Below are 12,384 nucleotides of genomic sequence, written 5' to 3'. Positions count from 1 at the left end.
GAGAACAGCAAGTCCAGAGGACTGGAGTCAGACAACTTGCCCAAAGAACCTGTGAAAGCTGAGAATGCTAAAGTCGTAAACAAGTGTATTATCTGTCCTTTTACCCATTTATATCTGCCTTTACTGCCTTTTAACCCTCCAACTTCCACGAGAGAGCAGAAGGAGTTGCTGGATAAGAACTGGACAACAGAACTGTGTGACAGATTAGATCAGCAAATAATGAGTGAATCCAGCAGTCGACAATGCAGTCATGCTGATCGTGACAGGAAAGGGGGTGCTCCTGCAGACTCAGGTAATACGAATAATTATGATGCTAGAAAGTATTGGTGAGAATGTGCACTTTTCTGAACCCCCCTGTTACTAATGATTCTCCAGCACCATTCAAGTCCACGTTATCTGATGACTTGGATGAGAATGAGGGTCTACAGCATTTTTTTTTTTAAGTTAAAGGGAAAAAGAGTATGTGTACATGTTGCCCCGAGATCAGATAAAAACCATGAAAGACTCAAGCAAAATTAGGCCTATGCAATGTAACAGCTGTAGATCATTTAGGATGGAATGATGCGGATTCGTTGAAAGGGGCAGGTATCCCCCAACTCTTGGAACAGACACTAATTGACACACCACAATTACAGGCACTGTTAGTTTCTGAAATCCTGAGGCAGTCAACAGATCTTGCATATTAAACTATGATAAAGGTGCCTGAAACCAACAAAGCAGCCAAATCATTTACAGCTATTAATCAGGGTCCCAATGAGAATTACATGCAATTTATTGACCATCTTCAAGAGGCCATCAATAAGCAGGTTGAAAACTTAGAAGTTAAGGAAGCACTGGTGTTGAAATTAGCAGTAGAGAATGCTTATGTTTGCTATCAACGCGTTATCTGCGGGTTTTACAGTACATATTACGTGCTTCTGTGTATTGCCCCTCTGAAAATCAAGCAGCTTGTCAGGAATGTGAGTTAATTGTTTTACTGGTTGTTGTTAGAATTGTTTCTTTGTGGTATAAGTACACCGTAAAACTTTCTCCCCACTTTTCCCACTCGTGCTGCAAGCAGCCATGTGCTTCAACCCCCCCTTCTCATGGTTTTACTTATGAGATGGGGTCAGGAATGACTGTTTTCTGTCGTGTTCCTAAGAAATCGGTATTGGGAGGTGTTCTAAAACATAAGAAAGCACTTGGAAATAGGAGGAAGGAAGATCTTGTGAAATATTGTAAATAATGGTGACTGCTGTATAAGTTAAATGATTGGGAAAAGTGTCCGGAGAATACAATCTTGAAGTGTAACACTTTGTTGCAATTAATGTTGGTTTTAAGGTGAGAAGGGCAGGACAAAATAAATCTCTACAAGAGATCATTAAATCATTTCAGACAGTTTTACAGGCAGAACGGTTTGAACTTCAACAAGCTGAGAGAGAGTTAACTGATAACACACAGGTCACAGTAAACTTGCTGAAGACTGCAAGATGTTTTCCTTATTAACCTGTTTTCTTTGTAGGTATCTGTTTAAGAATACTACAGTTTAATAGATCATTGTCTGTTATATGGTACAGTGAGTTTACAGACTGTTAAATAATGAGAATCCATGGACTCAAAATGTGCGTTTTGTGATAATACAGAAGATCATGAATAACTTAGTTCCTTACTGCATGAACGTGATGGTAAAATTTTGTTTGTAATAGCTGTTACTTTTCTTTATTCTGATATCCAGACTTGCGCAACTCTGATAGGGAGTGTCTTATCTTAATGTGCTGGATTTGGCTTTTTTTGTATGCACATCAAGTAAAGAATCCTGGTTTTGGAATAACAGTTGTAGAGCATCAGATGAGACACTAATAAAAACTTTGCCCAGTCCAGCTTGCTGTGGCGGCGGGGGGGCGGGTGCCTGGATGAGCAGTGAGTGGCCCAAAGGTGCAATGCAAAAACTGAGATATTATTTTTAATAAGTGTAACTCTGATCTATCTGCATATTTGAACTTGGTATTTGGTTTTTATATCTGAGCTCATTATTTTAATTTGCGTATTTATATTTGGTACCAAAAGAGTTTTGTTTGGGGAGATAATTACAAAATGGGAACTGGTTCCACTGCTAAAATTCCACGTTGCTCCCCCTTAAGATGCATCCTTACACATTAGAGTAATTGCCTATATTGTTATCTAGTAATTTTGAGACCAGGAAAGAGTTTAAATTGTTAAACTCTGCTTTGAACAAAAAAAAACAAACAAAAAACCCAAAACAAACAAAACCAACAAACACATAAATGCTATGGTGGATGTGAATTTGGTATTTTATGAGGTTGTATTTAAAAGCTGCTAGAATATGAACTGACTTGGATCGAGGAAAATGGAATAATGGATTGACGTTTAATATACTGGTTTTTAACATCTGTAAATTGTAAAAGGTAAATGGGGCTGAGGAATGTAATGACTGTTGAGCTAATTGGAATTGAATATGAAGTGTATTATGGTTGGAATGAAATAGGAGAACAAAAAGGAAAATATCCCAGGCCTGCGCCTGAACATGGATTTCGGGCCTGCAAGATAAACTCAGCTCATTGTAACTGAGGAGTTTGCCAGAGCCTCCCACTTCGTACCAGTGATTATGCTAGCTGCGTGGCCTTGGCTACATCTGAACTGCAGCAAGAAGAGAAAGAAAGAAGAAAAAAAGGAAAACCTGTTTTCCTGGTGCTAAGCAGAGAAAGGGGGGCTTTACTCCCCCTGCTCTGTCTCTTTTTTTTTTTTTTTTTTTCCTCTGGAGTATTGTCATCCATCCTTGTTGTGGCACTGTGTTGCTTCTCAGCTGTGAATCAGGGGTTGTTGGTGCTGTTTCTTTTTGCTTCTGTCTTGTTTCCTAGGTTTTGGCACATCTGGAGAGAGAGCTTATCACTTTACTTCCTTGCTGAAGTCAGTCTTTTCACACTGGTCAGCTTTTGGGGTTCAGAGTGCTCAGTGCTTCTCTGGGTCAGACTGATACTAATTTGGATGTGGAGGGGAGCCAGGCTGGTTTGATGTGGAGTTTGAACTGATTTGTTTTCATGCTGGGCTGGAGATTTTACCATCTCAGATGGGGGCGAGAGGAAGGTTTTATTCCCCCCTCCCCAGCAATGTTACTGCTAGAGAACTGTAATGCTGCATCAAGGAGTCTGAGGGTTGAAATGTAAAGGCATTGCCAGTGGGTCCATAGTTATAATGAAGCTGGGAAATTAAACCAAAATATATATATATTTTTTTTTTAATAAACTTATTCTGTGGTAACTGGTTGTAAGAGACTTCTCAGTAAATTCACCATGCTAGTTTTTGAGGTCATGGGCGAGAACAAAAGAAAGGCTGTTTTTTGAGACCAATGGAATGCCAAATTTGGAACAGAGTTTTAATACATGAATTCTTGTAGTTGCCAGAGAGTCCTATACCTCTCTTGGGTCAAGATTTGTTAAGTAAATTGTAAGCTCAAATAACGTTTTCTGAGAATTCTGTTTAGCTGCATGTCCTACAAGAATCTGCTTGGATGGTGCAGATCTGCTTGCTGCAAGTGAGAAATCTCCAAGAAAACTTTGAATGCTGTATTTCCACTAGTATTAACAGCCAATGTTTTGATAAAGCAAATACTACACTGATAGATCTGAAACAGGACTTCGATCTGGTAAGGGAAAACAATATCCAATAAACATGACGGCTAAAATGGAGTTGGAAACCTTGATGAAACACTTTGCAAGTATGACCCAAAACCATGCTAAATCAGAAAGAACCTACATTAGTTTCAGTCAAATCACTAGTTAATGGTAAATGGAAAAGGCCACATCAACTGATAACCTGGGGAAAATGTCATGTTTGTGTCATTACAGGCCAAGAATTGAAGTGGATTCCCACAAAATGGGTTAAGCCATGGCTGAATAAAGACAACAAAGACTTAATGGATGCAGACAGAGAGAAGAGAGATAAGTTGTGAGGACTGTTTCAGATGTAAACCATGGATCCTAATTCAGTGTTATGGATGCTCACAGACCTGGTGGTCTAGAAGCCCATTAGCAAGCTGGTGGTGTACCTTCTGTGGAGAATGGCAATTTGAGCAAACAGCAGGAGAGTCAAAAGGGTGATATTACACTTAGTCAATGCAAAAATGAGGTAAAATTGAGACATTCCTACCATAGTATCTACTGCACTCTTTCTCCCTAGTCTAGCAGCTGGTAAAGCGTGGACGCATGATCAGGCAATAACTGCATATATAAGGAGGCTAGTTTCTGTAATAAATGGCTTCGCTTGAATTCATATTGAATTGTGTGGAGTCCATGAGTTTTCACCCTTGCAGGTTTGTGTTTGTTTCTTAGTAAATTAATTTCATAATTTCACATACAAGAAATGTACGTCTTGGAAAAGATTCAGCTTCTGTTTTTTGATCTGGAAAACTAGGCTGAATACTGGGGAGAATGGTTGTTAAAGGAAATTTGGCAAGGACAAAATGTTCCAAGGGACATGGAAGAACTCAGAGTGGCCACTGCAGGGTCTATGTGCACATGTAGATGGCACATGGATCTTCTTCCAACAGATTTCTCCATAGCCAAAGAAGTCCCAATACAGTAGGAGAGCTCCTATTTGTTGTTGTGATGGGAAAAGCTGAAGAAACCGAGTAGATTAAGTGCCTAGATCTCAGTTCTAGACCCGGTTCTTCAAATCCTCTTCATCAGTGATCTAATTTTGTTAGCTCTGGATTTCTCAGGTCTCTTTGCATGACATGTGAAAAGAGGCTGTGTTATGAGAAATGTAGATTAAAGACCTCATTCATCATTAATATAGCCAGCATATGGGCAGCTGCAAATGTAGCAGTGATGTAGAAGGGTGTCCCATTAATTTCTGCTGCTGATTCAGTATCTGTCATTAAAACAGTGTTAAAATATGTTTATGTAGAACAAGCAAACTGTGTAGTGTTCAGAACAGACTTTATTGTCTTGCCTGTTTGTTGAACTCATTTGAGCTGTCAATGGACCAAGGCCCAAACCTCACTGGAAATGGAGCAAGAAGTGCAAGAAGAATTAAGAAAAGCAGTGCTTTCCAATCTGTGCCGAAGTGATCCTCCCCAGTTATAGCTCAGTAATGAGTTTATTAAAAAAAGATGGATGAGAGCAGTAAGTGGTGAGATGGCAATTGTTTTTCAGAGCTGACCTTAGCTATATGTAATTTGAGTAGACATAACATTAACTTGGAGAATTTAATTTTGGTTGGGATAATCATGATTTGAGCATTCCATGGTGTCTTAATTCAAGATATTAATATATTCCATATTCTCTTAGAGGCCTTGGACATATAGTTTTGCTAACAGATATGCAACAGATGGAGTTGGGAACAATCTAAGAGGAGTCGAAAGAGCTGCTTTAGTTGTAATTTATAACAGGCATATAGTTTCAAATTTAAAAATGTATAAGACTGTCTAACTTCTAGTGCTTGTGATTCACAGGCAGTTACCGCCAGTTCCCATTAATGGAAAATTATTATGATTTACATAATGCTAATATCTATTCATTATTCAAATCCTTAATTATGTGTGCAGCCATGTGATGCAGTAAAATAATAATAGGATAATAAATGCAGACAGTAATGATTCTTTCAAGCAAGTTAGAAGTCAGATGTCCATTACTTTAAAAGAAAAAAAGATAAAAATCACATTTGTATCACCTCTTGTGGTCCTGTGATGGGTATTGGAAAAGGGAGGACTTTTGTTAGTGTTGCATTAAGATTTGGATCCTGGGTCTACTGCTGACTTTTGCAATATAGCTTCAGATCTCCATTTTGTTTCTCTTATTATGTTTGATATGAAAACTTTCTCAATCCCATATGAAAACTGCATGTTTCTCAGAAAATCAAATCCTAACTTGTTCTTCCCCTGTTAGAACTGCTTACTTATTTTAATCTTAGTTCATAGCTATGCTGAATTTTCATGGTTTTTCTGGTGTGTTTGGTTTTGGTTGTTTTTATGGTGTTTTGTTTTGTATGGGTTTTTTGTGGTTTTTGGTTTTGGTTTTTGGCAAGCAAGAATATTTCTGAGAATGATTACTGGAATATTGATCTCATGGTAGATTAGTACGGGGGTGCTCTTTCATTATAAGAAACAGGAGGCAGGAGGTTGGATGGTGGAAGAAGAGTTCTCTTAGTTGAAGAAGGAGATAACTCAAAAGTTGCCTGTCAGTATTTAACGCTTCCATTTAACTCCAAAGCACTTCCATTTAACTCCAAAACAGAATAGTTAGAAGTCTGTGCTTGTCAAATATTAATGATTGTCATCCTGTCCGCAGACACAACACTACTGTTGCAGTGAAGTAGATGAACAGCTTCCAGGTTGTTAATGATAGCAAAAGGGCTGTGCATCCCATACTGCCTTTAAAATTTGAGAGTCGGCTCTGTCACTAGTGTTAAATGGATAACTGCTGTTTGCATTCCTGAGATGGGATCATTACCTTCCTCTCTTGCTGCACAACTGAGAAAGATGGGTATTTGCCATTTTGCATGTTGGTCAGGCAGTTACTTCTTTTGACCTTGTCTAAACTGGTAGGTGCTTCTGGGGTTGGTTCCTCTCTCCTTCTGGAATAATACATGTTGTATCAGGAAGCAGGGGAAGGTCTTACGGCATCCTTTTGGTACCTGAGTACAGTCTCCTGTCCAGGTTGTTGCTCTCTTGAGGATTCTTTTGTGGGCATTGAGCAGCACAAGAGAAGATGAGGCTTTGCTAGATCGTTCAGAAGAACAAAGTTTCAAAAAACTAATTTGCATAGGCAGCCCCAAAGAGACAAAGTTTTGGCCTTCAATGGGAGGGGTTATCTCAGAAGGCTGTCTTTATATGAACTGATTAATCTGGGCAGGGACATTTGATTATTTGCATGCAAGGAATGCTTGCTTTGGTACACTGTGATTTGGGAGCACATGCTGAAGAGGAAGGAGCATGTCTGTTATAGGGTTAGCTGGTCCTGCTGGTGTACAACTAAATACCGCCTTACTCATTTTTAGATGATAATCCACTGATTTACTGTATATAATCATATTCTGTATATGGTGTGTGCCTCAAGCAGCAGCGATGCAGAGACTGTGTTTTGGCCTGTATTTCTTTCAAAGCTAGCAGAGTATGTTACTTTTCTAGAGCTTGAGCTTCTGGGTGCTGTTGTCTTGTTAACAGCGTTGGTGATGCTAAATGGGGGTACACCATCCCTGGAAGTTTTTCAGAGTGTGATAGGTAAAGAGGAACTGAAATGGATATGAATTTAGCTTGTTATACCTCAGTGAAAGAGGTAGAAAGACATCTCTAGAAGTCTCTCCCAGTCTGACACCGTTATGGGTCTGTGCTTCTGATGGGGCTGCATGAATAACTTGTGAATTGACCCTAAAGCTGACTGGCAAGTACAGGATAAAGAACATATGTGATGAATGTGCAGTGCCTCTGTACAATGGATAATGCAGGTGTGCTGCAGTTGAGAGGCAGCTGAATGCTGCAGCAGAACCCCCTACATTCCTGTGATTTATCTTTTTGTGCCATGGCTGGTATGTATTACATTTTTTGAGTAATTTCAGAGTCATCTGGAGAAACAGGTGCTATAGACGATGTCCATTGGTTTGCTCACATCTTGGTAGGAAACTGAAAGCACTGGGCAATTCTCACTAGAAAATTATCTAGGAGTCTGTAAGCTTGCCTGTTAAAAATGGGGCTTTACAGTGAGAAAAAGGGGAACAAAGACTACCTTACTGCTCTGAAACTGTCTTCTGTGAAGGTGAAAAAACCCCTGTGTATGTATCTCTGATGAAGTCTCATTAGAGAAGCCTGCTTACAACTGGCTTGGCTGAAGCAAATTTCTAGTATACTTGGCACATAACCCTCTCCTTTATTGTGGCTGCACTGGCTGCCAGCAAGCTTGACAGCAAATTTGATGACTGATATTTGTTTTATTAAAGCATTTTGTTTGCTCCAGTCAGCTGTTGAGGTATGGATTAAGATTCAAGCACCACGGGATTGCTTGGATGGAAATAGGAGTTCAATAAATGTCACTTTTTGTGGCACTGAATTGACTGTTTAAAGGCCTTTGATTCAACCCTTCACTGAACTTTGGTTTCTGCTGATTGAAACCTTTGCTAAGGACTTGGTACAGAGAACATACATAGTGGCTAAAACTTTGTCTAGGGTGATTTAGAAGCCTGTGCTCTATTTGGAAAAGCGATTTTGACACCAAGTACTCTGAAGTCCTGATGTCCTTCACAGAGACTTCAGGTGCGTTATGTCACAGAAATAGTCTCCTAATGTGTTCAGGTGCTGAAAGCAAAACTTCACGGCAGTTCAGGGATCAGAGCCTCTAAAATGTCATTAGGAAAAGCTTCCTGCTATATCCAAGCACCAAAGGTGTTGCCTCTTCCAGTGGCAGGTTGTGTTTGTTTGATTTTTCCTTAAAACCTTCAGGGAAGTAGAGCTGGGACTAATGTCCAGGACAGACCTACTTCAGTAACTGCCATTGCTTCACACTTTTCTCATAGAATCTTTCTGACTTCCCTTAGGGTTTCATGTACAGAGCACTCGGTAGGTGACTGGGGAGCTAGTAAATTGTTCATCAACTTGAGGGGGATTTAAAAATCCCTGGTTTTGCCATTCTGGAAAATGCTTGATGAATAAACGATTATGTCTGAAGACTTTATCTTCTGTGAAGGAAGTTTGAAATACTCTCAACCCAAGCCCAGCCCACTCAAAATATTTCCCCCAATTTTTTGTGGTGTTTTGGGGAAGTCCACCTCAAACCTACTGACAGACCAATTCTTTGTCCCAGCTTCCCCACAAATTTCCGCATTCCTTTTTCCCTTCTATTCCCTTTACCACAGTGAACTTTTCAGAAGTTGAGGACAGAGGATTCTTGGCTTTGCCCTGAGGTATCATGCCTTCTGGTGCAGCATAAGATGAATTTTAAGGTCATTTCACCATGATGCTGTGGCCTGCATTTTGCTCTAGGCTTAAAGATAGGGCATAAACAGCAAAGTTCATTTGCAACTAAAGTTTACAGGGTTCTTTACCTTGTGGATGAGACAAAAGGATGCTAAGACTGCTGGCTGCAGATGTCAGAGAAGCTCCCTTTTCACAAAGAGATATGGCCTTCCCTAGAATTAACCCTGAAGAGGAATTTTTATCATTTGTACTTAATTTTTCACAGCTATTTACTGCGGCAGTGGAGAAAATGAGAAGGGATTGACTTAATGGAATACTTCCCTGCGTCTCAGCTCTTGAGTTGTGGAAAAGAAAAATATGTTGAGCCGCTATCATATACTGTTGTTAGTCTGAGAATGTCTTTCCATGAATATCTTGATCCTTTATTTTTCCCCTGAGCTCTAAGGCTGATACTTTTGAGCTATATAGACCCTGCTGCTTAAGTCCTTTGCGCCAATGTGGTAAATTTGATGTAGGTACTTTGAGGTAAGCAGAGTGTAGCAGTGCATTATCTCTTACTGGGGTGCCTGTGGAGGATTGGGCAGTGAGCTGAGCCTTATCCCATCCATTGCTGCACACTTAACTGGGAGTGCTTTAGCTATTATAGCAGTGGGAATGCTTCTGCATCACTCCTCTCATCTATTATTAACAGAGAAACAGGACATGGAAAGCAATTCAAATCTCTGGCCTCTCCAGAGAGTGATTCAGCACACGTTTTCCTCTCTTTCTCTGCATTGAGTCTCATTTAAGTGTTCTTAATCAAGCAGCTGAAGTTTGATGTGACAAGCACAGGTCTGAGTGTCCTCCCTTTTCATAGGACCTTTGCACAGACTGCTTACACAGAGCCCTTGCATTTCTGGTGCCTTCCATGCAACATCTTGCAGAGGCTTGTGCCCTTCCCTCCCAAGTCCTAATCTCTGCTCTCAGGCTTATATTTCTTGAAAATTTTATTTTCTACTGAGCAGTGCTTGTTTTACCTCTTGGCACAAGGATTGTTCAAAATTGCCTAAAAATATTTGGCACCCTGATGATCAAAATTTGTGAGGAGATTACTGCTTCCACAGACAAGCTGCTGTTAGATCACTTCCCAAGATCTTGCACAGTATTCAGAGAACATAGCGAAGTCAGGGAAGCCAACTGGAATAACAGAACTGCCTGGTGAATATTCCCTTCTACTGGCAAATCTGAAACTCCCATCAGGATTAGAGTCTTTTATCAAAGCACTGAGAAGGGAACCGTATTGTGTGTAGTGGAGAAGCAGAAGTAGGAACTTAAAGCAAGAAAAATTTTGGCCAGGATTTTTGCAAGCGAAATGATGTTGCCTCCCCCCACAAGCTCCTCTTGCTGTTCTGGCTGGGATCTGGGAGCAGAGCCAGCGGGATTGACAGTTGGCTACTGTAAGATGCTGCCTGCTTGGTTTACTGTAGAATATCAGCAACAAAGCCATCCTCCACCCATTCCTTGTTGTTCATTATTTACTGATAGTTCAGTTCTTGGAGACTAGGCTACACAATTTAACTAGGGCTGTGGAACAGGCAGGCATGAGTTGAAGAAAGCAAGTATAGTTTGTTCTGCCTAAACGGGCTTTTTGGGTGCCTCTGTGTCAATGTACCTTTGAGAAAAACAGAATAGCACTTAAAATCCAACCAAGTTAAAATGTGGAAGAACTGGATCATCATTCACATTACTCAAAGCTGTGTCTAAAAGAGGTTGTCAAAAGCTCCTGTGAAAGCTAATAATGCAATGAAAGCAGTGAGTGAATGTTGGAAAATGTAGCAGGATGTATTTTTAGGGTGAGAAAGGGACTGCAGTATGTGTTGGAAGGCTTAGTTTGAGGTTCTAAATTAATTATAATCACCTGAAGATGGACCTTGTTAATTTTCACTAATGAAAGGTACCTAGATGGTAGACTTCTAAGTTCTTATTTAGGTGCTTAAATATGTAATATTAAAATTGGTACAAAATTGGAGAAGATGCAGGAAACAACCATAACAAATGGACTGAGGGCTGGAGAAAATGCATGGTAGTGAGAGGTTCAGAGAACTCCATCTTATAAGAAAAGACTGGAGGTGACCAGGTTGGAGTCAAAGGACCTTTATGGGAAGAAGAAACCAGGCAGTAAGAGGACTCTCTGATCTCACAAAACTGATCTCAATAATATCTACATCATGCCTTCCTCAGACCACTAAGTGGTACAATTGCAACAGACAGGGAATTTCCTGATGAGATGGTTTTGAATTGAAACCAAAAAGTACCAGTTTTGAAAATGATGGGAAAGGTTTCTCAAACTTTGAATAGTGTTTGAAGCCAAAACTACTGAGTCTTTGGGAAAGAAGTAAGGTAATTGTGTGGGGTGTGGAAAGCGAAGTTATGCTGTCAGAGAACATGATTCATGGTTTTCCTACTGCCTTACAGAAGGGAGTGTGTCATCAGCTGGGCTACCTGCTGCTCTGGGAAATAGCTCTTTTTTCCCCTTTTTCCCTTTTACTTCCCCCCCTCCTTCTCTCTCAATGCCTTTTTTGCAAAACTGGTTTTCACAAAACAAAAGCACCCTTTCAAAAATACCCTTGCTGTCCAGATACAGGATAGAAAATCCCTCAATTTCAAGAGGGTCCCAGTACTTTCACTACAATGTAAATAAGGCATATTTTCTTTGTAAATAAAATACTGATTGAGCTAACAGGAATGATTTGGGTATATATCACATACCAGCTCCAACTAAGAACAGAATGTCCATTGACAGCAGAAATAAAAATTACATAGTATTTATATGAAAAAGAAAGGTGCGATATTCTGTGAAGAGTAAAGACCACCCTTGGGAGAAGACTGTCAGCAAGTCTGGTTATTTAATGTATAAAACATTGCATGCAAAACAGAAATGATTTGAATCTAAATACCAACTTAATGTCATTTCAGGAGGGTTTTGAGCAATAAGGCTTGGCATCTGTAAGCTAACAGCTATCATGGGATGATAATTTTTTATGAGAATTTATGAATTATGAATTTTGTCTTTTGATACTATGAGTTAGAAGAGATTAATGCTGTTTCTTACTACAGTAAACAAATAATATTTATTTTTCAACTTCACAGGTTCTGCTGATATATTGTAACTTTCTTCTCCCAGTGGAAAGATTCCCCAAAAGGAAATGTTGTCTGTTTAGGGTACCCTAAAATAAAAGAACGCTGTGCTGTGTTTATAGTTGTGTTCTTGAAACCCTGTGCATTAAAACACAGTGAATATCTACATTTTCGCCACTTATCTGGTGAAGCTAAAGTAGCTGTGAAAAGTCCTGTTGTGTCTGTTCAGCTTGTATAAGGTAATTTTGTCCATCTGATTGCTGAGTTTTCTGTTTTTTCCCTGTGTAAGTCCTTTGTTGCACATATTTCCAATTTATAGCATCTGCAACCCTTGGTGCTGAAAAATTTGTAAAACCAAGTCC

At 39.7% G+C, this 12,384-nt stretch overlaps 1 long non-coding RNA gene across 5 annotated transcripts in view; it reads left to right on the top strand.

Moving 5' to 3' along the window:
- Window positions 1–12,384, top strand: part of LOC139827822 (uncharacterized) — a 256,089-nt gene that overhangs the window by 97,454 nt on the left and 146,251 nt on the right. For 4 of the 5 annotated variants that reach the window (XR_011738840.1, XR_011738838.1, XR_011738839.1 and 1 more), the window contains 2 exons: window positions 153–292; window positions 3,846–4,125. This is a non-coding gene — a long non-coding RNA (uncharacterized lncRNA). The remainder of the gene's footprint in view (window positions 1–152; window positions 293–3,845; window positions 4,126–12,384) is intronic. The other variant, XR_011738841.1, reaches the window with a different exon arrangement.

The sequence above is a fragment of the Patagioenas fasciata genome, chromosome 4 (assembly GCF_037038585.1).
Source record: "Patagioenas fasciata isolate bPatFas1 chromosome 4, bPatFas1.hap1, whole genome shotgun sequence".
In the NCBI taxonomy this organism is placed as follows: domain Eukaryota; kingdom Metazoa; phylum Chordata; class Aves; order Columbiformes; family Columbidae; genus Patagioenas; species Patagioenas fasciata.
This window is presented reverse-complemented; position numbering and strand designations above follow the sequence as displayed.